Here is a 6104-nt window from a genome sequence, read left to right on the forward strand (position 1 = left end):
TTCCTGTGAAACCACCATCCCAATCAAGAAAAAAAAATATTTTCATCACCCTGAGAAAATACCATTTGTCCCTTTACAGTCAAACCTCCACCAAGAGCAATCATTATTGAGATTTCCTTCAGATTAGATACTTTATGTTCTCGAAATGTATGTAAATAAAATCCCAGCGTGTCCAACGATAACGATGGATTTCTCTAGTTCTCCCTTTAGTTCTGACAGTAATTACTTCATGTTTTGTTAAACTGTTATTAGGTATATGCAAGTTTAATATTTTTAGATCCTCTTGTTAAATTAACTCCTCTCTCATTACGAATATTCCTTATAGCTGGTAATGCCCCATGTCCTGCAGTCTACTTTATCTGATGTTAGTATAGTCATATCAGCTTTATTATGCTCTGTGTTAAATAGTATATGTTCTCTTATATTTTTACTTTCAACTTTTCTGTGTTTAAAATTCATCTCTTATAAACTGCATATAGATGAGTCTTGCTTATTTCTTCAATTTTGCAATTTTTGACTCAATTGGAGCATTAAGTCCACTTATATTCAACGTAATTATTGATATGTTCGGGTTTAATTATACCTTCTTGCTATTTGTCTTCCATTTTTCATCATCTGTCCTTTGTCCCATTGTTCCTCCTTCACTGCCTTCTTTTATTTATTTTATTTTATTTTTTTGGGAAACAATAAAATGACTTTAATTTGCTACTATTCATTTTGAAAGGCCATTGTGGTATCATTGGCAAAATTCTACAAGGAAACATGGCCCTGGATGACTGCACTTGAGCATCACTGAGAAGCCTCAATCCTGCGTGTGGTAAAGGGCATGGGTGAGAGGGCTGGACTTCACAGGCCAGCATTTCTTCTTGCTTCCATCCAATCCAATCCTGAGCTAAGACAAGCCCAAGTGGCCCAAAGGTTTGGAGGAAACCAAGTTTATCTGTGATGAAAGCACCTGGCTAGGGGCTGGGAGGTAGGGATGCAGAGCACAGGGCTCCCCCTGGCAAGGATTCAGGTAGGAGAGTTCCCAGTAGAGGCCACACTGTGGACTGAAGCCACTATGGAAGGTTTGGAGGTCCCAACGTTTCCAGCTACTGAAAGGTGGCACGTGAGCTGTTTTATTGGAAAGCTCTCTTCCACTATATTCTGGATGAGGCCCTTGAGCTCCTTTCTATTTTCATGAAGAACTTGCAGAATGTGGAAGGGAAGAGTGAGGGACACAGGTCCAACTACAACTATTTCGACTCCTTACCCTGAAGTCTGGGTGAGGGCCTGGGTGGACACACTTGATTAAAAGATCTGCAGAGAAATAAAGCACATTTCCTATTCCTATTAATTATCCAGGTTCTTACCTGATCCCTGAAAAACTAGAGGTCAATAATGCCTTTGAGAAGACCAGTCATGTCCAATAAAGAAAAGGTTCTTTTGGTGAAAGTGACATCCCAAGTTAGTTTCTCCAAATGTGGGGACAGAACTGGCATCCCAGGAAAGCACTGTTTTGCCAGCGCCAAAGATCAACCACAGGTTGTTGGTTCTATTTCCTCCCATCTCAATGGGTACTAAGAATCAGCCAGGATATTTGACGTGTAGTGAACATAGAGCTAACCTGTTTCCTAGGCCAGCTGAGGTACAAACCACCTGGGGTCACTTGTCCCTTGGCCAGCCACCTGTCTGCACTCCATGCCCAGGTCTGTGCTTCACAAACAACCAGTGGGATTGGAGAACAAGGTGCCCCCAGTCGTTTAGCTCAATATTGCTCAGATGATCAGAGTCCCCTTGGTTTCAAAGTCCCTATCAACTTGACACTCAGGAGGGAGCTTCCTCCCAGGAAGTGCTTTTAAACTTCCGTCCTGGCATTGGATCTTTGTAAATGTCCTGTCTTTTCTTTCTCATCACCAAATCTCCCTTTTGGTATTCATGCGGGGGATCCAAACATTAATGCCTGTTAACATTTTTCACAAGACCCACGAAGAGGGAAGGTTCAAGCACATTTGTTCTTTATTGATCTAAAATCAGGAGCAACTTTAAAAAAAATTCTTACTGTGATTTCACATATCAGGGGCATGTTAGACTTGGGAATGGGGCATAAAATCATTTGTTGGAGTTATTCCTTTGAGCCATTCTTGACCAGTCTCTTCTTCCCTTTTCTGGCTCCTCTGGCATTGGAGGTAGAAGGTATTGTGTGTCAGGTAGGTGAAAGGGTGACTTCCCTGCTGAGTGAAGATACGGTGTCCAGACCATATGTGATGACTGAATAGTATGGAGAGCCTGGCCTGGGCTGGGGATGGGTGAGCATGTCAGGGGAGATCCCAGGTCTGGCAACCCAATGACTCTTTCAGGCTTGTGAGCTGGGACTCCTTCCCCTTCCCAGGGGAAAATGGACTGCTAGGACAAGACCTCTTCACAGATCTTGTGTGTGTTCTCTGTCTCCATCACAGTGTAGTCCACTGGTCTTGGGTCTGTGAAGATCTCATGGTCATTCCCACCTGCCATACTTTTGTCTCCAAAGGAAAAATGGTCTTATAACTGTCATCTTCCACATGTCCAGGAAATACCTCTTCTCCTATCCATCAGGAAAGACTTTAAAGCTATCTGGCCTCCTAAGGGAAAAATGAGGCCTTTTCCTGAAAACTTTCCACAGATCTGGTACAAATTTTTGTCTTATATTTCCTTTGTATTGAGTTCTTTTTGGCTGCAGCTTCTTCCAATAGAGGCTGCATTTAACATACCATTTTGAAATTCAATGAAAGGACCCCTCTTCTTTGGGAGCTTAATTTTCCCAATGTAACTCAGATAGTAGTTGATTAAATCTTAGATTAGAGCCTCACTCTGGTGACCTTGAATAGTCTGTTTACGCAAGAGTTTCCCATCTTTATATACTTCCAAGCCATTTTCTGGAAACAATCATTTTTTTTTTTTGAGGAAGATTAGCCCTGAGCTAACTACCGCCAATCCTCCTCTTTTTGCTGAGGAAGCCTGGCCCTGAGCTAACATCCATGCCCGTCTTCCTCCACTTTATATGTGGGACGCCTACCACAGCATGGTGTGCCAAGCAATGCCATGTCCTCATCCGGGATCCGAACCAGCGGACCCTGGGCCTCCAAGAAGTAGAACATGCGAACTTAACCACTGTGCCACCAGGCCTGCCCCACACTTAATCATTTTTAAACCACAGCATTTCCCAGTTGCTCCCGCACTTTCTCAAAGTCCAACTCACCTACCACACTGACTCTGATCTTCTGCCTCAATTTTTGTAGACAGCCATCCATTTTTTTTGGTAATTTTCTGCTTCAGGGCCATCAGGTCCAGTCCACAGGGAAGAGGCAGAGCGCCAGGCCGGGAGCCCTCGAGTCCCCAGTTTCAGTCCCCTCCTATCCCCTTCTTTTAAAGTAATTGACTGTTTTTAGTATTCCATTTTATCTCCTATATGGAATTTTATTATTAACTCTTTCAGTTAGTTTTATAGTGGTTATTTCAGGGATTATAATATTCTTCCTTAACTTTTCCTCTACTTTGAATTAATATACTACTTCAAATATAATACAAGAATTATTTTCAGTCTCATTTTATTCAGCCTAATTCACTTCTTGTAGTGGCTTTTGCAATGCTGCTCAGTTGGCAACTCATTCTCTTGAATTTTGTTTATCTGGAAGTTTATTTATTTTACCTTATTTTTTGAGGAATACTTTCACTGTATATAAAATTCTATGTAAATGTTTGTATGTTTTTAAACATTTTTAAGGTGTCATTTCATTGCCTTCTGCCCTGCACTACTTCTGTCCTACTTTACTGATGAATTAGCTGTTGTTTATTGTTTCTTCACTATATGCTTTGTTCTCTCTTTATTTACTGGTTTCTTTCAAGTTGTTCTCTTTATCTCTTATTTCTAGAAGTTTGCCCATGTTGTGACCTGGTGTGGTTTTCTTTGTATTTATCCAGTTTGGGATTTCCTTTCTACTTGGCTATGTGGGTTGACATTTTAAAAAGCTACTGAAATTTTTAGGCAGTGTTAATATGATTTTTTCCACTTTCTCTCCTCCTTCTGGAACACTAGTTACATGTATTTTTAGACTGCTTGTTGTGATCCCCTAGTTACTGTGGCTGTTTATTTCTTTCAATTTTTTCTATCTGTGCTTCAGATTACATTAGTTTGCATTTTATAGTCTTTAAGAACAATGATAAGTCCACCCAATAATTTTATTTCAAATATTGTACATTTTTAGTTTTAAGACTTATTTTTTGGTACTTTGTAAACAAATTACTTATGTCTCCTGAAATTCCCTATCTCTTCACCATTGTAGTTATCTTTTGCTGTAAACCATTTAACATATTTATAATACTTATTTTGAAGTCCTTTTCAGCTACTTTTAACAAATGTGCCATCTGAGTATCTTATTCTTTTCACTGGTATTTTTCCTTTGATTATGGAAACCCCTTTCTTTTGCTTCCTCACATATCTAGTAAGTTTTATTTACTTACTACAATGAAACATTGTAGGTGATATATTGTACGGAATCTTGATTTCGTTATCTTCATCAGAAGAATGTTAAATTTTCCACCTGGCAGTTAAATTATTGGTTGATCTTCTCTCTCCTGTGAAGACTTTTGTTTTAGGCTTTGTTAGGGTGAATTTATGTTTATTCTATCATTCCTACAATATAGCTGTGCATTTTGGGAAAGATCATTCTTCCTAAGGCATTGGCCCATCTGTGTTTCACTCACATTCATGAAGTGTTTGCCAAATGTTTTCTATATGACCTGTTTAGGCAACTACAAAATTTTGACATATCTTCATCCATTTTTTGGCATTTTTACTCTCTAGTGTAAAAAGAATTTCTAGGCTCATCTTTTCCTTTCTCTTTCTCATAAATGAAATCAGGAGTTCTGGTTCATTTTGGTGGTTAATGGTATTTGAAAGCAAAGATCTGGCAGCTAGGTATCCTTATGTCTATGATATATAGATATATGGACCCTTTCAGTGAAAGAGATGGGAGAATTATTTTTTTTTAAATGATTTTGAGGGTATTTCCACTTCTGCCCATAAAGCACTGCTATGATAATGGCCCTGCTACTATAAACAACTAGAAAAACAAACATGTCTATGCATACACATAACACCAGGTTTCAGACATCAGACAACAGCCAAACAGGACTGTGATCCTTGAGAGAAAGGAAAAAAAAATAATCCAGCCTTAAGATTGACATAGTTTACTACCTGAAGGCTGTTCCCTGGCTGTGGTGCAGGGAAAGAGAAATCAAACAAAGCAAACAAGAAGTCTCAATGAGTTGCTGAGCCAGAAGTCCAAGTGAAAGGAGGTAGAGTGGCTCAAAAGTCTTGGAAAGAATGAGACTCATCAACAGCACAGAGGGAGAGCTTCAGAGAACCGCACAGAGGTCTCTTTGAATATTTACTTCTTCCTGGTTTGTACCTGATGGGGGTGACATTCCATGAGGTGGTTAGGATAATAACAATAGAAACAAATCCTAGAGCTTAAAAACTACCAAAAGTAGAAATACACGTAAAGTTATGGAACATCAAGGATAGTCCACATATGGGTATCACTTTAGAAGTTGGGCCAAATCAGCCATAGACTAAAGACTTTTCTGAAGCCAGCCTCACAATGCTTAATAGCAGTCCCAGAAAAATCAAATTGGCTGAAAGTAACTTACCTCCATGCCAGAGAAAAGTCCAAACCTCTTTAAACAAATAAAACAAAATCCATCACCTAACAATGCAAAATTCCTAACATCTAGGATCCAATACAAAATTACTCAGTATGCAAAGAAGCAGGAAAAAAATAGGCTATAACCAATAGAAAAATGAATCAAACGAAAGAGATGCTAAAGTGAAGTGAAGTGCTTGAAGATGCAGTAATAGAATGGAGCACAAAGGGAATAGCCCCGGAGGGGGAAGAAAAAACATTTGAAGAAATAATGGCCAAAGAATATCCTAATTTGATGCAAACTGTGAACCCACAGATAGAAGAAGCTCAGCAAACCCAATCAGAGCACATATAAAGACAAGCACATCCATGTACATCATAGGCATATTTTGAAAACCATTGAAAAAGAAAAAATCCTAATTTTTTAAAATTCAGAATTAA

General features: G+C 39.1%; 1 pseudogene; it reads right to left on the minus strand.

Moving 5' to 3' along the window:
- Positions 1–2385: 2385 nt before the first annotated feature.
- On the minus strand, positions 2386–5676 carry LOC124238662 (phosphomannomutase 2-like; annotated as a pseudogene).
- Between the last annotated feature and the right edge of the window lie 428 nt (positions 5677–6104).

The sequence above is a fragment of the Equus quagga genome, chromosome 4, assembly GCF_021613505.1.
Source record: "Equus quagga isolate Etosha38 chromosome 4, UCLA_HA_Equagga_1.0, whole genome shotgun sequence".
Taxonomy (NCBI): Eukaryota; Metazoa; Chordata; class Mammalia; order Perissodactyla; family Equidae; genus Equus; species Equus quagga.